This window comes from Arachis ipaensis, chromosome B01 (genome assembly GCF_000816755.2).
Source record: "Arachis ipaensis cultivar K30076 chromosome B01, Araip1.1, whole genome shotgun sequence".
Lineage (NCBI taxonomy): Eukaryota > Viridiplantae > Streptophyta > Magnoliopsida > Fabales > Fabaceae > Arachis > Arachis ipaensis.
In genome coordinates this window covers 19214350-19240077 of record NC_029785.2, presented here as the reverse complement: position 1 = coordinate 19240077, position 25728 = coordinate 19214350, and the positions used below count along the sequence as shown (strand labels likewise).

The following is a 25728-nucleotide window of genomic DNA, read 5'->3' as shown; positions in this document are numbered from 1 at the left end:
AAACTTTCTCCTCATGAATGATTTATTTCTCTGTGCACGTAGATCTGGTGAATAATTTGGAAACAATTGTGAGGTCTGGGATGAAGAAATTCATGGAGACGCTGCAAGCCGGTGCTGACATCGATATGATTGGGTTCTATTCTACGTACTGATTGGTTGCCAAGAAGATGATAGTGGCAACCAAGTATAACGATGATGAGCAGTACATTTGGTAATGTAGGCGGATGGTCATTCACTATGGCCAATGATACTAGTGGGGAGCAACTCGGAAGAGGAACCAAATGCCCTCTCTTCCGCAAGGGAGACCAGGCGAAGAACATGTTTATTTATGTATTACTTTATTTAGAAACACAGTAAGATATATACATCAATTTAAATTATTATGCATGCTTAGTTTTTATACTTTAGAAAAATTTTTATACTATTTAAAAAAAATAATTGAAAGTTATTTAATTTGAGCTTGCAATATGAGATAATTGCTGAGTGATTGATATTATTTTTGGTTTTAATAGCTAGAGTATTTGGAGGATAAGAGAATTAAGGATTTTGTAAAGAAGCATGATAAACCACTATTTTATGATTTATCTTGTGCTAAATTGAGTGGATTTTATCCACTAAACTCACACTTATTCATATAATTCGTATGTTTTACATTTTCCTTCCTAATTCTGTGCTTTGATTGAAAACATGCTTCTTTGGCCCTAAATTTACTAATTTTAATCCTCTCTTATTACCATTCGATGCCGTGATATGTGTGTTAAGTGATTTCAAGGTTTATAGATCAGGAATGGGTTAGAGGATGGAAAGGAAGCATGCAAAAGTGGAAGAAATACAAGAAATTGAAAGAATTGCTGAGCTGTCAAGCCTGACCTCTTCGTACTAAATCGATCATAACATGAGCTACAGAGGTCCAAATGAGGCGGTTCCAGTTGCGTTGGAAAGCTAACACCTGGAGCTTCAGAATGATATGCAATTTGTCATAGTTTCCATGCAGTTAAGCAATACGTACGCGTGGACGACGCATACGCGTGACAGAGCCACGTGCTGGACGTATCAGAAATCACTATGGGCAATTTATGGGCTGTTTTTGACCCAGTTTCAAGCCCGAAAAACACATATTAGAGGCTACAGAGTGGAGGAATCATACATTCATTCATACAACTTTGATTCACATAATTTTAGGTTTTAGATGTAGTTTTCTAGAGGGAGAGGCTCTCTTCTCTCTCTAGGTTTTAGGATTCATAGGTTTAGCTATTCTCAATTTCAGATTTCTATCTTTGTCTAATTAGTTTTTCTTATGCTCTTATTTGTTCTAGCTTTCTAGTTTATTTATTCCCCTTGTTGATTACTTTATGTTGCCACTTTAGTTTATGAATTCTCATGTTAGATTTGATTTTCTATTTAATGCAAATTGAGGTATTTCATGTTTATTACTTCTTTTCTCATTTGTTGTTATTGATTCCTTGCAATTGGTTGCTTAGATTTTATTATCTCTTATTAATTTCTATGTTTTTATGTTATGCCTTCCAAGTGTTTGACAAAATGCTTGGTTGGGTTCTAGAGTAGACTTTTCTCCTCTTGGCTATGGTTGAGTAATTGGAGACTCTTGAGTTATCAAACTCCTTTGTTGATTGATAATTGAAAGTTGCTAGTTGATTTGGATCCCTCTAAAGCTAGTATTTCCTTAGGAGTTGACTAGGACTTGAGAAATCAAATTGATTCATCCACTTGACTTTCCTTCATAGTTAGAGGTTAACTAAGTAGGAGCAATGGACAATTGATGTCACAATTGATAAGGATAGCTAGGATAGGACTTCTAATTCTCATACCTTGCCAAGAGCTTTATTAGTTATTAGTTCAATTCTTGCAATTTACTTTTCTTGTTTCTTATTCAAAATCCCAAAAAGATACAATCTCATAACCAATTATAAGTACACTTCCCTGCAATTCCTTGAGAGACGACCCGAGGTTTGAATACTTCGGTTATTATTTTTATAGGGGTTTGTTACTTGTGACAACCAAATTTTTGTATGAAAGGATTCTTTGTTAGTTTAAAAACTATACTTGCAACGAGGTTTCATTTGTGAAATTCTAGACCGTCAAAAATCCGTTCGTCAAAATGGCGTCATTGCTGGGGACTTGCAAACGTGTGCCTTATTATTGGTTATTGTGAATATTGTGAATAATTTTGCTTTTTCGTTTCTTTGTTAGTGTTTCTAGTTTTAGGAGTTTATTTTCATTTATTTTTATTAGTTTTTATTTTTATTTGTTGCTATGAATTCTCACCCCCTTTGGCTACGAGTTTAGTTCAAATTATGTTGTAGGGAATGGAAGCCATAATGGGAGCATGCATCAAGGTTGGAACAATCAAAGATGGGAGGAGCCATAAGGATTTGATCAACCCTTTCGGCAACATCCTCCTCCAATGTACCATTCTACGATGCATCCCAAGACCATGGTTATGGTGGATCTTTTTGTGACAATCAACCTCCACCAACGTACTATGAGCAAGAGCCATTCCGAGATGCGTATCAAGACAATGGATATGGTGGACCTCTTTGTAGTTACCAATTCAACAAGCCCCACCATATCAATCTAGTGGATGTGGTAGTCCTTATTGTACATGTCAACAACCACCACCATATGCTTATGAACCCCTCATCAACATAACTCTGAACCACAATACTCACAAGCCCCCTACAATCATTCACTTTGATGAGCGGATAATTTATACGCTTTTTGACGTTGTTTTTAGTATGTTTTTAGTAGGATCTAGTTACTTTTAGGGATGTTTTCATGTGGATTTATGCATCAATTACTTACTCATGTAAACCCTAGTGACTAGTTTATTATAAATAGGACCTTTTACTATTGTATTAAAAATCTTTGGTCTCAGTTTTAATCCATTGATCATCTTAGGAGACTATTGATCACATTTTAGGGGGCTGGCCATCTCGGCCATGCCTGGACCTTCACTTATGTATTTTCATACGGTAGAGTTTCTACACTCCATAGATTAAGGTGTGGAGCTCTGCTGTTCCTCAAAGATGTAAATCCTATTCCAGCATGATCGAGAACCGACAGATGAATAGCCGTGCCGTGACAGGGTGCGTGAGCATATTATTCACTGAGAGGATAAGATGAAGCCATTGGCAAGGGTGATGACTCTAGACGATTAGCCGTGCCGTGACAGGGCATTGGATCATTTTCCCGAGAGATGACCGAAAGTAGCCATTGACAGTGATGATGTATCACATAAAGCCAGCCATGGAAAGGAGTGAGACTGATTGGATGAAGATAGCAGGAAAGCAGAGGTTCAGAGGAACGAAAAGGATCTCCATTCGCTTATCTGAAATTTCTACCAATGATTTACATAAGTATCTCTATCCCTATTCTATTATTCATTATTCGAAAACTCCATGATTATTTTATATCCGCCTAACTAAGATTTGCAAGGTGACCATAGCTTGCTTCATACCAACAATCTCCGTGGGATTCGACCCTTACTCACGTAAGGTATTACTTGGACGACCCAGTGCACTTGCTGGTTAGTTGTATCGAAGTTGTGAACCATGGTATTGGCTCCATGTTCTTGGCGCCATTGCCAGGGAAAGAAAGAGCCATGAATTCTACAAAATCAAAGTGTAATCACGATTGCACGTACCAAGTTGCTCACGTTGCCAGGGAATGTTTGAACCTGGACATCACAATTTCGTGCACCACACTTCCATATGACCCCAACCCTTATCCACCACACCAACCACCATACGAACCATATGAACCATACCCAAAACCACCACCTCAATATTCACCATCTCCATACCCTTACCAAGAAGAACCACCTTCCTATTATGAACTCTTTTTCCAAAATAATGAGCCCTCCTATCCACCCCAACCTCCACTGGATGACAACACCCTTGATGTTATTCGCCAAGGGCAAATAGAGCTTCAAACCACACTTACCTCTGCTTTCACTGGTCTAACCTCTACTATCCAAGCTTTTATATCCCGCATGGATCAATCCTTTACCTCGAATACTCAACCCTCAAGCTCTAGTACACCACCACCCTTTATGGAAGAACATCCATATCCATCAATCCAAGAGCCACATGAGCCCAATTATGCTATTAACATGGAACAAAAGAGAAGGGATCACCTAAGGGACTTAATGGATCGGATTCATGCATATATACTTCAAAAGAAGCAAGAGGAGACCCAAAAGGTGGAGGTACCAGAGACCCTTAAAGAAAGTTGTCAAGAAGCGGAAGACATCAAGAAGGAGTTAGATTTTGTACTAGAGCAAGTGGAGAAAGCAGAAATTATTGAAGAAGAGGAAGTGGTTGAGGACTTAGGAGATGCGGAACCTCCATGGGAAACTCAAGTCATAGAGCCTCCTTCCAAGACGTTTGAATTTGATGTTGAGGAGGGTGTACAATCTCTAAGGCATGTCATGGTTGAAAACTTGGAGAAGGTTGACCCAGAGATGGATTCAAGAATCAATGAATTTCTATCCACAATTGAATCCTCTCCCATTGAACTTGAAGACGAGGTTAATGTTGAAAAAGCTGGTCAAGAGGTGGAGATCATTAAAGAAGAGCACAAGGGAGTGGACCTTGCTTTGTCAAAGTGTGGGGAGGTCCCCCTTCCTAAGTCACCATCATCCTTTACAACATTCAAGTGGGTAAAATTCATATCCCTTAGCTTTCTCATTCCACTTGAATTTGGTTTACTTGAGACGGATGGACAACTCAGATCTCTTTGTGGTTTTAAGAGTAAAAGGGAGATGGTTAGTGGTTGGCGTCACAATCATAGGTTCGTTATGGTTGGATGTTCAAGGTCTAAGTGCAATGGTTGGTAAAAGTCTCAATTGAATGGGTCTAGGAGCTTATTTGGATGTCTCAGTGAGAATTCCAATTGCTCACCACCCAAGTGGAAAAATGATGATCAACAAGAAGACGGGTGCAAAAGCAAGGTTTGGGACCCCGGAATTTATTCTAGCAATCAACACTCTTGGGGCTTTGTCACTTGCTTTACCTTGCTTGAAGGCTTTATGCGCCTAGTTTGGGATCCCGGAGGCTATTGAAATTGCAAACATTGGTGGAGATTCCTGGATGAGTTCAAGCACAGGCCACCATGACAAGGAGCTTACTAAATGTCCAACTTAAGGACAATAACTAAAAGTGCTAGCTGGAAGACAACCCACCATGGTATGATCTTTCCTGTTCATTAGTTTTATTTTATTAATATCAGTATTCATTTCCAGTTCTACATGTTTACCTTCATTCTGATTCATTAAAAAAAAAAAGAGGGATGTGACACATACGCGTGACCCACACGTACGCGTCGATGTGAATTTCGCTCTCTATTGAATTGAACAGAAAGTTACGCTGGAACTGTGCGGGAGGGATGCTTGGAGCACAAGCCACTCCACGCATAGGCGTCAGCGACGCGTATGCATGGAATGAAAATTCGGCGTCATTTGATAATTGAACAGAGAGTTGGGTGGGAATCAGGTTGGAGTCGTGGGTCTAGCACGACGAGTGGTCATGCATACGCGTGACCGATGCTTACGCGTCATTTGTGATTTTGCTCACCCACGCGTACGCGTGGGCGACGCTTATGCGTCGCGACCTGTTTCCCATTTTACTTCTTTCTTCTCTCCTTTCTTATTCTTTCCTCTTTCCTTCTTCTTCCTTTCTCACTTTCTTCTCCTCCCTTCTCATCCTTGTTCTCTTTCATTCTCTCTTACATATTGCATTTGCATACTTTTCTTCATTGCATTTTAATTTTGTTCATGGTTTTATCTTCTTTGCTAATTTCTTATTTTATCACTGGTGTTAAAATTTTCTTACTCAACTGTTGCATATTTCTTACATTATTTTGGGTGCTTCTTAACTTGTTTGCGATTTAGTTGACATGCCATGTACTTCCATTGTTCCCTTACTTGCATGTTGTAGCTACCATGTAGTTGAGAACCTTATTGTTTGGAAATCGCCCACATATATTTTATTTCTTTTCATATCTTTGTTCGTGGGTTATTCTTTTTCCTTTTTCCTCTTCTTTCAGGATGGCCACCAAGAAGGAAAACGGAACACTTCTAAATGGAACGACAAACGAGTTCTTGTGCACAATCTTTTGAGAAAAAGCATCAGTTATAGCAACCCATCCACTTGCACCTCTTTGCATGCACCGAGGACGGTGCAATCTTTAAGTGTGGGGAGGTCGATACCGACTTCCACGGGTTAGTTACTTTATTTTCAACACCAGTGGTTAATTAGTTAGTTGTTGCATTTGCATGTTTGATTGCATGTTTGTTAGATTTTATGCATATTTTAGGTACTACTTGGTTGAAGTGATAAATTCTTTTTCAAGACACTATTTTCGAGCATTTCACAAATTTGAATCAAACTTTTTGTTAAACTTGCTTGAAGAAATTTATTTTAGAACATGGTTTAGAGCTCGAACACACAAAACCTATGAGATTTTGAGCCTATTTGATTGGTTGCATTTTATCAATCAATATTTTTATTTTTGGTGTTTGTTGTTCTTTTTAAAATTGTGATCTTTGTTTTGCTTAATTCTATATTTCCATTGTTTGATGTATGCATGAACTTGTATGATTGAGGCCTTGTTTCACTGAGCTTACATACCCATATGGTCTTAACCTTTTCAGTATCCTTTGTAAACCAATGTTGAGCCTTTTAACCCCATTTATTCTTCACTTTAGCACATCATTAACTCTAAGCGAAAAATAATAATGTCCTTAATTTGATTCCTTGGTTAGCTTAGACTAGTGAGAGTGTTCATGATTTAAGTGTGGGAAAGTTGGGTTTGGAAACATTTGGTTTAAGAATTGGGTATTATATATCTTTATGAAAATGTGAGAGAAATGTTTAGGACATGTTCATGCATTCAATAATTTAATCATATGCATTGAGAAAAATAGAAGAAAAAAAATATATAAAAAGAAAAAGAAAAAAAATAAAGGAGAAAAAAAAGAAAAGAAAAAGTGCAAATAATAAAAGGGGACAAAATGCCCCAAAGTAAATGGTGATAGCAATGCATATGTACTGTACTCGAATTAGGATGCATGAATATGTGGAAAACATGGTTAATGGATAGTTAGGTTTGGCATTTTGATTACATGGATTGTCCTAAGTTAGGTGGAAAGTTTAAGTTAATTAAGGATTCAGATTTTAGTCCACTTGACCAAATACAATTCTACCTTGACCTTGACCCCATTACAACCCTTAAAAGACCTCTTGATTTGTGTATTTGTGCATTAAATTTTTGTTGATTGGTAGAAGAAGAGCAAGTCTTAGAAAGTAAGGTTAGTAGAGAATTGAGAGAATCAAACCTTAAACACTTGAGTAATTAGAGTGTATACACTTCCGGTGAGGGTTCGATGCTCGATTCTTTGTTCCCGGCTTTCATGAGCTATCTTCTTCTTGCAAGTCTATTTGTACTTCATTTTTATAATTTGAATTAGTGAAATCCAGTTCATATTTTTTCTTAAAAGATTTGTTTACTTTTAACCAAGTAGGTAAAAGCATTTTGCATTTAGTTGCATTCATATAGATAGGTTGCATTTCATACTTTCTACCATTCCTCTTCACTCCTTTATAGCTTCTCTTGAGCTTAGCATGAGAACATGCTAATGTTTAAGTGTGGGGAGATTGAGAAACCACTATTTTATGGTTTATCTTGTGCTAAATTGAGTGGATTTTATCCACTAAACTCACACTTATTCATATAATTCACATGTTTTACATTTTCTTTCCTAATTCTATGCTTTGATTGAAAACATGCTTCTTTGGCCCTAAATTTACTAATTTTAATCCTCTCTTATTACCATTCGATGCCGTGATATGTGTGTTAAGTGATTTCAAGGTTTATAGGGCAGGAATGGCTTAGAGGATGGAAAGGAAGCATGCAAAAGTGGAAGGAATACAAGAAATTGAAGGAATTGCTGAGCTGTCAAGCCTAATCTCTTCGTAATAAATCGATCATAACTTGAGCTACAGAGGTCCAAATGAGGCGGTTCCAATTGTGTTGAAAAGCTTACATCCGGGGCTTCAAAATGATATACAATTTACCATGGTTGCCATGCAGTTAAGCGACGCGCACGCATGCATCACGCGTACGCGTGACAGAGCCACGTACTGGACGTATCAGAAATCACTGGGGGCGATTTCTGGGCTGTTTTTGGCCCAGTTTCAAGCCCGAAAAACACATATTAGAGGCTGTAGAGTGGGGGAATCATACATTCATTCATACAACTTTGATTCACATAATTTTAGGTTTTAGATGTAGTTTTCTAGAGGGAGAGGCTCTCTCCTCTCTCTAGGTTTTAGGATTCATAGGTTTAGCTATTCTCAATTTCAGATTTCTATCTTTATTTAATTAATTTTTCTTATGCTCTTATTTGTTCTAGCTTTCTAGTTTATTTATTCCCCTTGTTGATTACTTTATGTTGCCACTTTAGTTTATGAATTCTCATGTTAGATTTGATTTTCTATTTAATGCAAATTGAGGTATTTCATGTTTATTACTTCTTTTCTCATTTGTTGTTATTGATTCCATGCAATTGGTTGCTTAGGTTTTATTATCTCTTATTAATTTCTATGTTTTTATGTTATGCCTTCCAAGTTGTTCATACCCTGGGTCAAGCTTTCCGACCCGGGATGTTTAGCGACATGGCGACCGACCTCTTCAGGTCCGACTAGCCGACCTCTTCTCAAAGAGATCGGCCAAACCGACAAGAGAGCCCAATAGAGGGCCCAAATAGAGGAACACGACCCAAATCCAAAGGCCATCCAAGCCTATAGAGATAAAGGCGATTCCCTTGATGATAAGCTGACTTCACCCATAATAAGATAAAGATAAGATAAGATAACTAACTTATCTTATCAGAAAGGTAAGCCCCATCTACTATAAATACACTGGAGCACCCAGGTATAACTCATACTCTGTTTCTACATAAAACCTATTTAATACCCATGCTAACTTAAGCATCGGAGTCTCTTGCAGGTACCCCCCACCCTCCGGTGACCAAGGATCAGAAGTGTAGCCCGTCCAACAAGTCGGACACAACAGCTCCGGCTGCCACCAGCCAGCCGGACACGTCATCTCCGACTAGTACTGAAGATCTCATCAGAGATCGACCTACAGTTTCAGGTAACCCTCGGAACATTGGCGCCGTTGCCGGGGAACCTGGAAGTCATGCCAACACCATGGCGGACGGCCATGACAATGACCACGATTCAGATCTAGAAAACAGAACGCCGCACAAGAACGCGGACACTACGCTAAAGGATACTCCGGAATCCAACGGGGACAAAAACTCATCAAATCCCAGGGTAATAGAAGCACTTCAAGATCGCTTAAAGCAACTTGAAAAAGAAACCAAACAACAACGAGAGGTTGGGAAGGATCTTCAAAGAGGGGTACGACGACGTCGAGAACTGGAAGACAAACTATTGCAATTAGAAGCCGATCTCAAAGCAAAAGCTCCTCTGGCCACTCCTGAGGAAAATTCACGCAAAGAACAAGATCCATTCACCAGGAAAATCATGAAAACCAAAATTCCAAAAGATTTCAAACTCCCAGATATGATTTTGTATGATGGTACCACAGATCCCAACCATCATCTCAGCAATTTCAGAAGCAGAATGTACCTCACCGACGCCTCAGATGCCGTTCGCTGCAAAGCTTTTCCAACAACTCTCACGAAGACAGCAATCAGATGGTTCGACAACTTACCTCCAAAGTCCATCTCAAACTTTGACGACCTGGCCAAAAAATTCCTAGCCATATTCTCTATCCAAAAAGATAAGGCCAAACACGCCCCCAGTTTACTGGGGATCAAGCAAGGCGATCGGGAGAGCCTCCGCAACTACATGGAAAGATTCAACAAAACATGCATGGACATACAAAGCTTGCCAACAGAGGCCGCCATCATGGGACTCATTAACGGCCTACGAGAAGGACCTTTTAGCTAATCTATATCAAAGAAGTACCCTACCTCCTTAGATGAAGTACAGGAGCGAGCAGAAAAATACATCAACATGGAAGAAAATGCTCGGTTGGGAGAAACCTCCAAATGCGGGGTCCCCAACCGAGATAAAGATAAGGAGTCCAAAAGGAAAGAAGATTGACAAGGGGAGAAAATCAAAAAATACCACAATTACACCCCCTATCAGGGTATCCTTAGTCGACGTATACAAAGAAGTCTGCCATACGGAGAGAATACCCCCAGCTCGGCCACTCAAAGGCAAAAGAGGGGGAGGAAACCGGAATGAGTATTGTGAATGTCATCGAGTGCGAGGGCACTCGACCAATGAGTGCTTCGATTTAAAGAATATCATAGAAAAATTGGTGAGGGAAGGAAAACTAGATCGGTTTCTGGCCACCCGAGATGATGATCAAAGAAAGAGACGAAGGGACGAAGATATCGGATGAACCGCGCGATCGCCTCGTACACCAGAAAGACACGTCCACATGATACACGGTGGATTTGCAGGGGGAGGAATCTCCAAATCATCTCGCAAAAGATATCTCAAAGAAGTATATCATGTCGAGGGAAAGGAGGAAGCACCCGACATCCCTGCAATCACATTCACTAAAGAGGACGCATCCGGTATCATCTCGGGACACGACGACCCCATGGTCATCACCATCATACTGGCAAACGCCAATCTGCACCGCACATTAATAGACCAAGGGAGCTCCGCCGATATCTTATTCAAAGCTGCCTTCGACAAGCTCGGCCTAGAAGACAAAGAGCTTAAGGCATACCCGAACAATCTGTTCGGACTCGGAGATACCCAGTACAACCACTGGGATACATATCACTACATACAACCTTCGGAAAGGAGAACCAATCCAGGACACCCAAAATAGACTACATTGTGGTCGACGTGAGTTCAGCCTACAATGCTCTAATAGGTCGGACAACACTAAATCAACTCGGCGCAATAGTCTCGACTCCACATCTATGCATGAAATTCCCAACTACAGAGGGGATAGCCACAATAAAAGCAGATCAAAAGATAGCACGTCGCTGTCATAACGAAAGTCTAAACCTAAGAGACAGAGGAGAAGAGTTTCATGCAATTGAGCTTGGCGGAGTTCAGAGACGAGAAAAACTCCGTCCGCAGCCAGAAGGTGAGATAGAGAAGGTTCAGATCGGAGACACCTCAGACAAAACAACGAATATCAGCACGATCCTGAAAGGAGACTCAAAAGAATTATTGGTACAATTCTTACGAGACAATGTCAATCTCTTCGCATGGAAAGCCGCAGACATGCCAGGCATAGACCCCAAACTAATGTGCCACAAGTTGGCAGTCTATCCAGGATCTCGGCCGGTACAGCAGAGACGAAGAAAACATGGGCCAGAGCGATCCCAAGCTGTGGAAGAACAGGTACAAGCATTACTGGAGGCAGGATTCATAAGAGAAGTCAAGTACCCATTATGGCTAGCCAACGTCGTCTTGGTGAGAAAATCAAGTGGGAAGTGGCAAATATGCACCGATTACACCGATCTCAACAAAGCCTGCCCAAAAGATCCTTACCCACTCCCAAGTATCGACGCTCTGGTAGACGCTTCCTTCGGATATAGATACCTCTCGTTTATAGACGCATACTCGGGATACAACCAAATCCCCATGTATCCACCAGATCAAGAAAAGACTTCGTTTTTAACGCCGAAAGTGAATTACTGCTACATTGTGATGCCTTTCGGTCTCAAGAATGCGGGAGCTACTTATCAAAGGCTAATGAATAAAGTCTTCTCAGATCACATCAGAAAAATCATGGAAGTCTATGTAGACGACATGTTAATAAAGACACAAAGCGAAGAGACATTATTGTCCGACCTGGCTCAAGTGTTCGACACTATAAGGAAGCATGACATGCGACTCAATCCTGCGAAATGCACCTTTGCAGTAGAAGCAGGCAAATTCTTAGGTTTCATGCTCACGCAAAGAGGAATTGACGCAAATTCGGATAAATGTCAAGCCATACTCAACATGAAGAGCCCAACCTGTGTCAAAGAAATACAGCAACTCAACGGGAGATTGGCCGCCCTATCCAGGTTCTTAGCAGGATCAGCGATACGATCTCTCCCCTTTTATGCTACTTTGAGGAAGGGAAAGCAGTTCAAATGGACAACAGAATGTGAACAAGCCTTCCAAAACTTCAATGAATTCTTAGGACGGCCACCTATCTTATCTCGACCACGAGAAGGAGAACCGCTCATATTATATCTCGCAGTAGGAAGCCAGGCAATAGCCTCAGCACTAGTCAGAGAAGACAAAAGTGGGCAACAACCCGTCTACTTCATTAGTAAAGCGCTACAGGGATCCGAGTTGAACTACCGGAAAATAGAAAAGTTTACCTACACCCTCATTCTAACGTCTCGACGACTTCGCCCGTACTTCCAGGCTCACACCATTAGGGTTCGAACCAACCAGCCCATAAAAGGAATATTGCAGAAAACAGATCTGGTAGGCAGAATTTTACAATGGGCAGTCGAGCTATCCGAGTTCGACCTCCAATATGAAGCTCGGACGACCATCAAATCACAATACCTGGCCGACTTCATCGCAGAATTCACAGATGCCCTGGAAATTCCCACAGAATGGAATCTCTATGTGGACGGTTCTTCAAATAAGACTGGAAGCGGCGCAGGTGTGATAATAGAAAGCAACCAAGGAACCCAAGTTGAGCTCTCCCTCAAGTTCGGGTTCCCGGCTTCAAACAACCAGGCGGAATATGAAACGCTATTAGCTGGTTTGAAGCTAGCTAAAGAGGTTGGATCTCAAAAACTCAACATTTACAGTGATTCACAAGTAGTCACCTCACAGATAACGGGGAGCTACCAAGCCAAAGATCCCACCATGAAAAAGTATTTGGATAAAACCAAAGAACAGCTCAGACTCCTCGAGGAATATAAGATCTGCTACATACCCACGAACAAAATGCCCGAGCTGACGCACTCTCGAAACTAGCCAGCACCAAAGCAGGGGGAAGCAATAGAAGCCTCATCCAGGAAATGCTACAGAACCCGTCAATTTCGGAAGAAGAAAAAATCCTAGCCATAACAGATCGGGATCAAGGATGGATGACTCCCATAATTAACTACCTCAAATCAGAAACACTCCCCACGGACGAAAAAGAGGCGAAGAGGTTAAAACGAGAGGCTCAGTACTACACCATCATAAACAACACCCTATATAAAAGAGGGATCTCAATACCACTACTAAAATGTGTGCCGACCTCCAACACAAGGGAAGTTTTAGAAGAAGTTCACAGTGGTATTTGTGGCAATCATCTCGGGGCACAAGCTCTCACCAAAAAGGTACTAAGGGCGGGATTCTACTGGCCAACCTTACAGAAAGAGGCTATAGAATTTGTAAAGACATGTCCACCATGTCAGAAATATGCCAACTTCCACATCGCCCCGCCAGAAGAGCTCATCAGTGTAACCTTGCCCTGGCCAGTTGCAAAATGGGGACTTGATCTTTTCGGACCCTTTCCCCAGGGATCAGGACAAGTAAAATTCCTCATAGTCAGAGTAGACTATTTTACAAAATGGATTGAGGCAGAGCCCCTAGCCAACGCCACCGCTCAAAGAAGCTGGAAGTTCCTATACAAGAATATTGTCACGAGGTTCGGGGTTCCATACTCCATCACCACAGACAATGGCACTCAATTCACAGACGCAGGCTTCAGGAGACTAGTAGCCGACTTGAATATAAAGCACCAGTTTACCTCCGTCGAACACCCTCAAGCCAATGGATAGGCTGAAGCCGCCAACAAAGTCATATTGGCTGGGTTGAAATGGAGACTACAAGATGCAAAGGGAGCTTGGGCCGAAGAACTTCCACAAGTCCTATGGGCATATCGAACAACGCCACACTCCACCACAAATGAATCACCCTTTCGACTAGCATATGGAGTGGAGGCAATGATCCCAGTAGAGATCGAGAAAGGGTCATCCAGAGTAGTCCACTACAATGAAGAAGCCAACTCTCAACTTCAGAGGGAAGAACTCGACCTACTACTTGAAATCCAAGAAAAAGCTCGGATCAGGGAAGAAGCACTAAAACGTCGGATGGCTTCCAGATATAATCAAAAGGTAGTGCCGAGAAGTTTCACAGAGAATGATCTCATCTTAATCCGAAATGATATTGGAACGACTCGACCAGGAGAAGGAAAGTTGGCAGCAAACTGAAAAGGACCCTACCGAGTTGTAGAAGTACTCGGGAAGGGCTACTACAGACTCTCCGAACTCGACGGATGAGAGCTTCCCAGATCATGGCACGCCTGCAACCTAAGAAGGTACTACAGTTAGAAAAAGTAAAAGATCTCATTATTGGATGCACTCTTTTTCCTGAAAAGGTTTTTTAATGAGGCACCAAGTGAGACTCAGACACTATCCGACTTATAGGGATGAAAAATTCCCGCATGTATATATTTGCACTTTCTTTTGAATAAAATATATTTTTAAATATTCTACAAATGTCCAAGACGCATTAATCTGAAGTATTCATTGTCCGATTATAAAGCAACAGATCGGCATAAAGTAAAAAACAATTTCACTGCACAATCACGATAAAGACAATCGTCTGATAAAGGTGAAAACGCGATTCACCTAAAAGACGATCTAAAGATAGGAACCACCTTCTACAAATCGGCAAAGATGAACACAGAATAATGTAAGAAGTTATCGAAAGTGATCCGAAAAAGAACCTGACGAGGTCTTATGGATTGCTAAATAATAACTTAAAGACTGGCCGACGTTGAGAAGTCGGACCAAGTCAACCCAAGTTATAAGTAAACCCTGGAAAGAGGTCTGGCCAACCCTATTAAAGAGGATTACTTTAACTTAGAAGGGCCCGACATAACAAAGTCGGCCCAAAAATGAAAAAGTTATAAAAGTAATCCCTGAAAGAGACCTGACAAAGGTCCAAGAAAGAGGATTACAAAAATAACTTAGAAGAGGATGACGTAAAGAAGTCGGCCTCCTACAAAACAAGTTATAAAAGTAATCCCTGAAAGAGACCTGATAAAGGTCCAAGAAAGAGGATTACAAAAATAACTTAGAAGAGGACGACGTAAAGAAGTCGGCCTCCTACAAAACAAGTTATAAAAGTAATCTCTGAAAGAGACCTGACAAAGGTCCAAGAAAGAGGATTACAAAAATAACTTAGAAGAGGACGACGTAAAGAAGTCAGCGTCCTACAAAACAAGTTATAAAAGTAATCCCTGAAAGAGACCTGACAAAGGTCCAAGAAAGAGGATTACAAAAATAACTTAGAAGAGGACGACGTAAAGAAGTCGGCCTCCTACAAAACAAGAGTAATCCCTGAAAGAGACCTGACAAAAGTCCAAGAAAGAGGATTACAAAGATAACTTGGTAGAAGACAACATAAAGAAATCAGTTATGAAACGCTGAAAATACAAGCAAGAGCGAGAAAACCGAAAAACAAGTCGGACCCACACAGCCACAACCTCAAAGGATCCAAGCTACAAACTATAAAGTACAAAGCAATCCAAAGAGGCCGAGCCGCAAGGTTCCAACACTCTCAGAAACTAGAAGAGATACCAAGTCAAGCGCAAAAAAGCATGATATAATCTACAAAGTTATAAAGCTTCAGAGGCCACCAAAATTTACCTAAAAAAAGCTAGCAAGCTACTTTGTTCTTGCTAGACAAGCAACTAGAAAGTGTCGGCAATTAACAAAACAATAAAAGTTTAAGAGCCCACAAGCCGGGCCAGCTGCACAAATATGCAGAGAGAAATCAGCAAACATCGGGAGCCTTCTTGGCAGCATCAGGACAAGGAGAAGGAGGGCGAGTCTGAATAGGCACAGCATCCACAGTTCCATCCTCCCGATTCAGAATCTGGCAATCCGGATCAGACACAGCCGAAGGAGCGGAAGATGTCGACACTTTGGCAGAGGACACAGGGGGAGGTTCAACATCATCATCATCCTCGTCATCAGGGACAATCTTGCCATCCCTGACAACGTTATCTAGGCTGAAGAGGGTAATGTCGGCCTCGGGAGCAATAACCCGAACTTGTTCTTTCAGGTTCTCGTAAGCAGCAGTCACACTGCCAACGAGATGACCCTGAAGCTCAGAGTAATCTACCCGGGCACTCTCCAGCTCCTCCCTCAGGCGCACCACCTCCCGATAAGACGTCACATAACTGTCCTTATGTCTCATAGCCGTATCCTCGGCCAGCCTCACAGAAGCCGCTAGAGAAAGGGAACTCGCCTTCTCAGTCTCCAAATCCTTCTCCAACTTGGCAACCTTTACCTCAAGCTCCTCCTTAAGGCCCTTCATCCGGTCGAACTCTTGCTTTGCCTCCTCCATAAATTCTTTGGTGGCATGGAGAGGAAGATTCTGGGCAGTTCGATACAGAGCAGCTCCCATATACGCCATCTTAATGCTGTTTTGGGTCATAAATTCCAGATGGCGAAGAATGGACACATCGTCCATGGGAAGGGCACCATAGGGACCAATTTGCTGATCCACGAATTCAATTGCATTAAAGTCGGGAGTATCAAGGTTAAAAGGCTCAGCTGTTTTCTATTTCTTATTGGGAGGAACGCCAGAAGGAGCGACAGAAGTCAAGGGAGGGTCAGCCAGACGAACTCGGGGAGTGGGGATCATCTTCCTCGGAGAACTCGGCATGGACGGCTTCACGCGCACTTGGGAAGATCCCTCCCCGGCCGCCTTGGCCGAGATGCTTTTAGCAGCAGTCGCCTTCTGTGCTCTTTTAAAAGCCTTCATGGATTCATTATTCTTCATTGCCTCTGCAAAACACAACAGTAAGAAATGAAGCTGCAAGTCGGAAAGGCATTTACAAGCAAAATAAACAGATAATAAAGGGAAAATCAGGAACGCAAAATACCCAGCTCGGTTTGAAGAAGAGAGGGATTGGTTAAAAATTTCTTTGTATCGAGATGGGGAGGTTGACCCCAGTGTTCTTCCAAGACGGTCACAAAAGCTCGCTCAGTTTCATCCAACATCTCCTACGTGTATCGGGACACTCGCACATCTTTTTGCCATTCCAAGGGAAAGGCGGGCTCATCATTCTCATCCAGAAAAAAGGGCCGAGCTCCTTCAACAGCTCGGACCTTGAAAAAGTAATTTTTAAAATCACGGAACGATTCGTCAAACATGGAAAAGACCTTCTTCCCCTGGGAAGATCGAAAGGAGACCCAAGCCGCCTTCTTTTTTACTACTCCAGGCTTCATCAAAACAAATAAATAGAAGAAGAGAGATTGCGAGGCGGGAACACCAAAACCATTGCACAACAATTGAAAATTTTTTTATGAAGCCCCAGGAATTAGGGTGAAGTTGAGAGGGAGCAACATTACAAGACCATAACAGGTTGGTCTCAAATTCAGTAAAGGGAAGGGTGATACCTAGCTGACCAAAAAAGAAGTCATAAGCATAGAAAAAAAGGGCGATCTCTAACAACCCGAGTAGAGAAACAAACTCTCTCTTCAGAAGAGGGAGGGACAAGTTCATAATTCTTCTCATCGCCGGCATTACTATAGACCCTATGAAACTGCCTAAGCTGCGCACAAAACTCAGAATCAGCCAAAGAGACACATATAAGAACCATTGAGTCCACCCAATCGGCCATGCCTTCGGGAACTTGGTAAGACATCTCTACAACGTTATGGCGAGAAGACATGAGTCCAACTAGTCCTACAATAAGAAAAGAAGATAGGATTACTAAAAGAAAAAACATCTCGGACGAGGGGTAAAAACAACTCGATTAATATGATACAGACGAACAAACAGAAAAGGAAAACCCCAAGACTCAAACCAAAGTCCTAGGGAATCCTCTGGAGGCAGTAACAAACCAAGGTTAAAAGGAAATTCCTACAGATTACGTCCCGGCACTCATCAAACAAGAAAAAGGTTTCAAAGGAAACAAAGGAAGTAAAAACACAAAAATCACTACCTTTCTACAGTCTATCAGCAAAAAGCATGGTCAAACATAAAAAATGCCAAGCAAAAATCATCAAAGGCCCAACCTTTTTCAGAATCAAGCAAAAACCACCATCAAAGATGCAAGCAGAAATGGCGAAAACATGCAAAAGCCCTGGAAAAGGTTTAAGCAACAAGAAAAGCAAAAAGGATCTTACAGAAGACGAAGAAACCCCCAGAACACACAACAATTAGGTGCGACAAAAACAGAAAGATCCAAACTTTCTCTAAAGAAAAATCAAAACTTGATCACAAAGCCAAAGCAACGAAAGAGAAAGAAAATACGAATGGAACTCACCTGGAGAAGGAAGAAGCTTTGGAGGAAAGAAGGAGGCGTAAAAATGGAAGCTGCCCAGAAAATTCGCCGGGCGACGCCGCAACGCGAGAAAAAGCAGAAATGAGGGCAATAAACAGAGAGCGAGAGAACAAAGGAAGAAAATGTGAAGAAGTTACAAAGGAGCGAAGAAGAGAAACCGTTTCTGGGTTTTCAAAAATCAAAAGCTTCAAAGGAAAAACGGGGCAATTAATGCTAATTAATGAAAGTATTAAACCCTCACACGTTTCCAAAGCACTGATGTGAAAGCGTGCGCTTTTAAAGAAAAACGTTCTACATTCAAAAGATTCTACAAAAAGGGAAAAATCGACGAAATGCTTGAGTTCGGCTCCACTATAGAAGGACCGAAGTCAAGGACTCGACCTCAAAAAAGAAGACCGAGCTCAAGCAGGGGCACTGTTCATACCCTGGGTCAAGCTTTCCAACCCGGCCGGGATGTTTAGCGACATGGCGACCGACCTCTTCTCAAAGAGATCGGCCAAACCGACAGGAGAGCCCAATAGAGGGCCCAAATAGAGGAACACGACCCAAATCCAAAGGCCATCCAAGCCTATAGAGATAAAGGCGGTTCCCTTGAAGATAAGCTGACTTCACCCAAAATAAGATAAAGATAAGATAAGATAACTAACTTATCTTATCAGAAAGGTCAGCCCCATCTACTATAAATACACTGGAGCACCCAGGTATAACTCATACTCTGATTCTACATAAAACATGTTTAATACCCATGCTAACTTAAGCATCGGAGTCTCTTGCAGGTACCCCCACCCTCCGGTGACCAAGGATCAAAAGTGTAGCTCGTCCAACAAGTCAGACACAACAGCTCCGGCTGCCACCAGCCAGCCGGACATGTCATCTCCGACCAGTACTGAAGATCTCATCTGAGATCGACCTACAGTTTCAGGTAACCCTCGGAACACAAGTGTTTGATAAAATGCTTGGTTGGGTTCTAGAGTAGACTTTTCTCCTCTTGGCTATGGTTGAGTAATTGGAGACTCTTGAGTTATCAAACTCCTTTGTTGATTGATAATTGAAAGTTGCTAGTTGATTTGGATCCCTCTAAAGCTAGTCTTTCCTTAGGAGTTGACTAGGACTTGAGGAATCAAATTGATTCATCCACTTGACTTTCCTTCATAGTTAGAGGTTAACTAAGTAGGAGCAATGGACAATTGATGTCACAATTGATAAGGATAGCTAGGATAGGACTTATAATTCTCATACCTTGCCAAGAGCTTTATTAGTTATTAGTTCAATTCTTGCAATTTACTTTTCTTGTTCCTTATTCAAAATCCCAAAAAGATACAATCTCATAACCAATTATAAGTACACTTCTCTACAATTCCTTGAGAGACGACCCGAGGTTTGAATACTTCGGTTATTATTTTTATAGAGGTTTGTTACTTGTGACAACCAAATTTTTGTATGAAAGGATTCTTTGTTGGTTTAGAAACTATACTTGCAACGAGGTTTCATTTGTGAAATTCTAGACCGTCAAAAATCTATTCATCAAAGCACTTAGAATTAATTCGATGTTCCATTTATCTTAGGATTGAGAAGACCATTGAAAAAGATATCAGTGACAATGAAGACAATAAACCAAAGAAGGAAGAGGAAGATAATGTTGAGAGGAAGTTGATAAAGAGAAGGAAAAGGACTCTAAGAAGATGAAGAAGATCAAGGAGGTTTCACATGCAACACATAAATCAAAGATGAACCGAAGAAGAAAAGACAAAAAACAGAAGAGAATAATAGATGATTGGTGCACGAATCCCCACACTTTCTTACAGCTGTACCAGCAAGTGCACTGGGTGGTCCAAGTAATACCTGAGCGAGTCAGGGTCGATCCCACGAGGATTGTTGGCTTGAAGCAAGTTATAGTTATCTTGCAGGTCTTAGTCAGGCGAAATCAGAAGGTTGTTGGATATGGATTTGTGTTAGGATTAAAATCAGTAATAGGAATAAGATAAAGGATTAGAGTTGCTTTATCTTTTTGAATTAACTCTGGTATCACTGTCTTCTCTGTTTGTGAATGATTTCTTCTATGGCAGACTATATGTGATCAACGCCATGGGCCATGGTCATTGATCTCCTCCACTACAGATTGAACGCCATTGGCCGTGGTCATCCAATCTGACGAAGGGTGAAGCTCTAGCAGTTCATTCTCCTGGCGATCCTACTCAAAATGCCACAGACAAGGTTGAATCTTCTGGATCAGAGGATGCTGCTTCTTTGGATTCTAGCCTATACCACGGAGACCCTAATCTCCCCAGAAATCGGCTAAACTGGTGTCTCGAGAAGTCCCCAACGAAGTCGTGGATTAATCGTCTGAGAGATGTATAAACATTGTTGTTGGTTCGTGCTTTCCAGTCACGTATTCACACGAACCCAAGTAGACATGGGTATTTGTCAGGCACGTTCGTCTTAATGTGATGAACAGAGCTGATTGTGACTGGTCATCCTATCCACCACGTTGAAGAGTGAGTATACATCTTAGAAATAAATCAAACACGGATCGAAGAAGAAATAGTAATACTTTTATTAATTCATAGGACTCAGCAGGGCTCCTCCCCTCAACCTAAGAGTTTTAGAAACTCATACTGAAAGAAAATACAATGTCATAAATGAAAAAATGCTGAATGATGTGCCTCTCTTGTAGAGAGATGTAAAATACACTTTAAATTCTAAACAGATGACTAGTAAGGGTAAAACAGTCAATCTAGTGCTAAAATTCACTTCTGGGGTCTACTTGGTGAGTGTTTGGGCTGAGTTTTGATGAGATCCATGTGCTATGAGGCTTCTAGGGCGTTGAACGCTGGACTCTGCTCTTTGGGCGCTGGACGCTTGGAAGTGGGCAGGTAGCTGGCGTTGGACGCCAGTTTTGGGCCTTCTAATCCGAAAAAAGGTATAGACTATTATATATTTCTGGAAAGCTCTGAAAGTCAGCTTTCCATAGCCATTGAGAACGCTCCATTTGGACTTCTATTGCTCCATAAAAGCTTTTACGAGTGCAAGGAGGTTTGATTCGGACAACATCTGTAGTGCTTTCTCTGTCTCTGAATCAGACTTTTGCTCTAGCTTCTTAATTTCAGCCAGAAAATACCTGAAATTGCATAAAAACACACAAACTCAAAGTATAATCCAAAAATATGAATTTTGCACTAAAACCTATCTCTTCCGAGTGCAAGGAGGTCAGATTCGGACAGCATCTGCGGTGCTTTCTCTGTCTCTGAATCAAACTTTTGCTCCAACTCCTCAATTTCAGCCAGAAAATACCTGAAATTTTCCAAAAACAGAAAAACTCATAGTAGAATCCAAAAATGTGATTTTAACACTAAAATCTTTAAAAAATTAATAAAAACTAAGCAAAGCATACTAAAAATTATATGAAAATGATACAAAAAAGCGTATAAAATATCTGCTCATCAATGATAAAAATTAGGGGCGAAGGAGGGTTAGAATTTTTTAGTTTAAAATGGACTAATTTGGGTTTTAGAAAATAAATTTGAGAACCAATTTCAGCACATTAGTGTATAGCTGGAATGACAAGTTTATACTTAATATACATCAGCTTTGTTAAGATGAAAATTCACTCAGAGACAAGCGTAAATTTACGTTTTTCAATTTATGAGACGTAATTGATCATTTACAACAATAAAAAATTTTAATTGATATATAATTTAAATTTAAGGGACCAAGTTAGACATTACTTTTAAAAACACCTTTCCGTTGTGCCTTCACCATCTCATAAAATATCAATAGAGAATGATGAGATGCAATAATGCCCAATAAGAGAAACAAAGCGCTCATTTGTTTAGCCTCAAATCTTTCAGGAGTTCATCTAACTATAAAATCTCAAGGGAGTCTAATGCTTTTGCAAGATCAAACTTAACAATTGCCATATATCCCTTCTCACCTACGAGTGTCTAATAAAATAAAAACATGTATAATAATGCACATTCAAGAATGAATAAGAAACCTATACATTATTATACAATTAAAAAATGTATTTTTAAGAATTGAATATGATCCCGTTACTCTATATAAATTATAACTCAGTTTAATTGTTCATTATGAGTTTCAAACTTAACCAACGAAATTAACAACTAAACGGTTATAACATCAATACTATTTATCATCAATCTTTTTCGTATAAAATGAACCTTGTATATCTCAACAGAGAAGTCTATTAAATTTGATCCGTCACTTTATAACTCAGTCTTTATTGTACATTATGAGTTATAACTCGGCGTTAATTATCATTTATTCTTTGCTTGTAACCGACACCTTCATTACCGACTTAATGACCATCATTTCAATCTTAATGACCAAACGGTCATAACATGAATATCATTCATCAATTCTATTCCTATAAAAGAAACCTTCTATATCTAATCTCAGAGGGCAACATGATAAGTTCTATAAGTTCTATATCATGTTTTACATTCTATATTCATAGAATTATTACACACAACACATAATAACTTCTATTTCATGTCTTACATTCTATATTCATAGAATTATTTTTATACCTCTTAAACACTTACTGACTTGAGCGTCGGAGTGTCTTTTGCAGGTATCCACCCCCTTGTTCTCTCATTGCCGACGTATACCTCATCTTGAGGGAGAGCTTACAAGTATTCACCGGCGGACGAGATATACACCGGCCAAACTCAACAAGAACAATTGGCGCCGTCTGTGGGGACGAGTAAAATAATTCCTACTCCCCTTAGGTTTATAAAACTTGATTTACATTCAAATTTTTGAACCAATCTCAACAATCTTGTTTAAGATTTTATTTAATACCTCTTATAAAATTTTAATCTATCTAACTTTTTATAAAGTATGTACTTTATACATTCAAATTGCTTCATTTTTACGTATCATAATATTTCACATCTCATAATCGATCAATGAACAAATCCAAAAACAAACTCGGCTTTCAATCAATTCGAGCACAAACTCACTTATTAATTTTGCTTACTTTTTCAAAGTTCTCTATTTACATAAGTAAAATTATATATTTTATTCAACATACTTTTGCATTTATATTTTGTGTAACTAATATTTATTGATTTATTAGTTATATTCAAACCTCAATATATGTTCTATACAATAATGACATATAACAACCATGTCAATTGCGTTTTTATTTCATTATGTATTATATTCTTATTGCTTAATAATTTCATTTATACAATTAAATGATGGTAATGATGAGTTCAAATCTTAAAATTGGATTCCATCAAAAATTAGTTGTATATAACTGTTACACTATTCACTTTATGCTATTAACTTTTATGTTACTATTTGTTTAATACAAAAAGTTAAGCAAAAACACATGCAAACATTCAAAATTTACTATTATTGCACGAGGAATATCCTTCGCCATATTGTAACTGCTAGAAACATTATACTAAATGTATAATTCAATAACTGTTATTTTATTGCTTTATTATCAAATTAAAGCATGTCCTACAAAACAAAATTACATTTGGCATGTATGACATTCATATATGTCGTCTTCTTCTCGACAATTATCAACTTCAAGGTATAGTTTTTCTTTACTTTGAACTATTTTACTTTTACAATATATATTATTCAATATACGTTGCGACTTTATACCTATTCATTTTCTCAATGTATCTTATTCATGTCAGACCTTCACTATAAATTGTAAATATTCAATAACTAATTGCTTTAAGTGAGAAATTTATCAATAAGTTGTTGTGGGTCGGAAAAATTTCCAAAACAATTAACCATTATATCCTCAGATCATACAATCGATTCCGTCAATGGATATCTATCTCTGAACTTTTCAGTTCACATACAATCAACTGCTAAAATTGTTCTTAAGTGGAAAAGTATCCCCCACACAATCATCTTGATTGAATGACTCTTATCACTCAATTATTTTTTGAATAAGTGCCGACATAATAACCCGACTAAGCTTGGGGGCTCACCATATCATTATTCACTTATCTTTTAACCGAGTTATAAATCATTTTATTTTCTAAGCTTAGCCTGGATCATATGATCGGCAGACAAAGCTTGGGGGCTGTGATCCGTCACCTTATAACTCGGTCTTTATTGTGCATTATGAGTTATAACTCGACGTTAATTATCATTTATTCTTTGCTTGTAACCAACACCTTTATTACCGACTTAATGACCATCATTCAATCTTAATGACCAAACGGTCATAACATGAATATCATTCATCAATTCTATTCCTATAAAAGGAACCTTCTATATCTAATCTCAGGGGCAACATGATAAGTTCTATAAGTTCTATATCATGTTTTACATTCTATATTCATAGAATTATTACACACAACACATAATAATTTCTATTTCATGTCTTACATTCTATGTTCATAGAATTATTTTTATACCTCTTAAACACTTACTGACTTGAGCGTCGAAGTGTCTTTTGCAGGTATCTACCCCTTGTTCTCTCATTACCGACGTATACCTCATCTTGATGGAGAGCTTACAAGTATTCACCAGCGGACAAGATATACACCGGCCAAACTCAACAAAAACAAAATTCTACAAATTACATTATCTGATACTTTATGTTTCTATACTTTTATTTCTAATATTCTATATTCTCATAGAATTATTATTTTTTAGGGTAAAGTACTAAATTGGTCCCCTAGCTAGGTTTGGACGTAATTCTGTTTTGGTCCTTAAAGTTTAAAATATTCTATTTGAATCCAAAAAAGTTTCATTTAGCATCAATTTAGTCCCACAGTGAAGTCAAAATTAAATAATTAACAAAATGTTCTACATAACAACAGTTCAAGAACAAAATCGATAATCTGGAGAACAAGTACAAGCTCCAGAGGCACAAAATCAACCATTGATGCATCAATACATTTATTTATCATTTTCTTTAGTTTTATAGAAAATATTTTATTTATATTATAAAAAAAATAATAAGTAAATGTATTGATGTATCAATGGTTGATTTTATGCCTCTGGAGCTTGTACTTGTTCTCTAGATTATCGATTTTGTTCTTGTACTGTTGTTATGTAGGACATTTTGTTAATTATTTAATTTTGACCTCACTGTGGGACTAAATTGATGCTAAATAAAACTTTTTTGGATTCAAATAGAACACTTTAAATTTTAAGGACCAAAACAGAATTATGCTCAAACCTAGGTACCAATTTACTATTTTACCCTATTTTTTAAATACTTACTGATGTGAGTATTAAAGTGCCTTTTGCATGTACACAGTGCACCATCACGGCATCCCCTATTCTTGATTTGTTTGTGACCACAACAATTCAAGATTTTTCGACGAAAAACTCTCCAGCCGAATTATAGCTTAAAGTCACCATTTCATGCCGATTATGTGCTCTGTGCAAAAA

The 25728-nt window shown here is 39.4% G+C and overlaps 1 pseudogene; it reads left to right on the top strand.

The window, feature by feature from the left end:
* On the top strand, nt 12-23060 carry LOC110265379 (annotated as a pseudogene).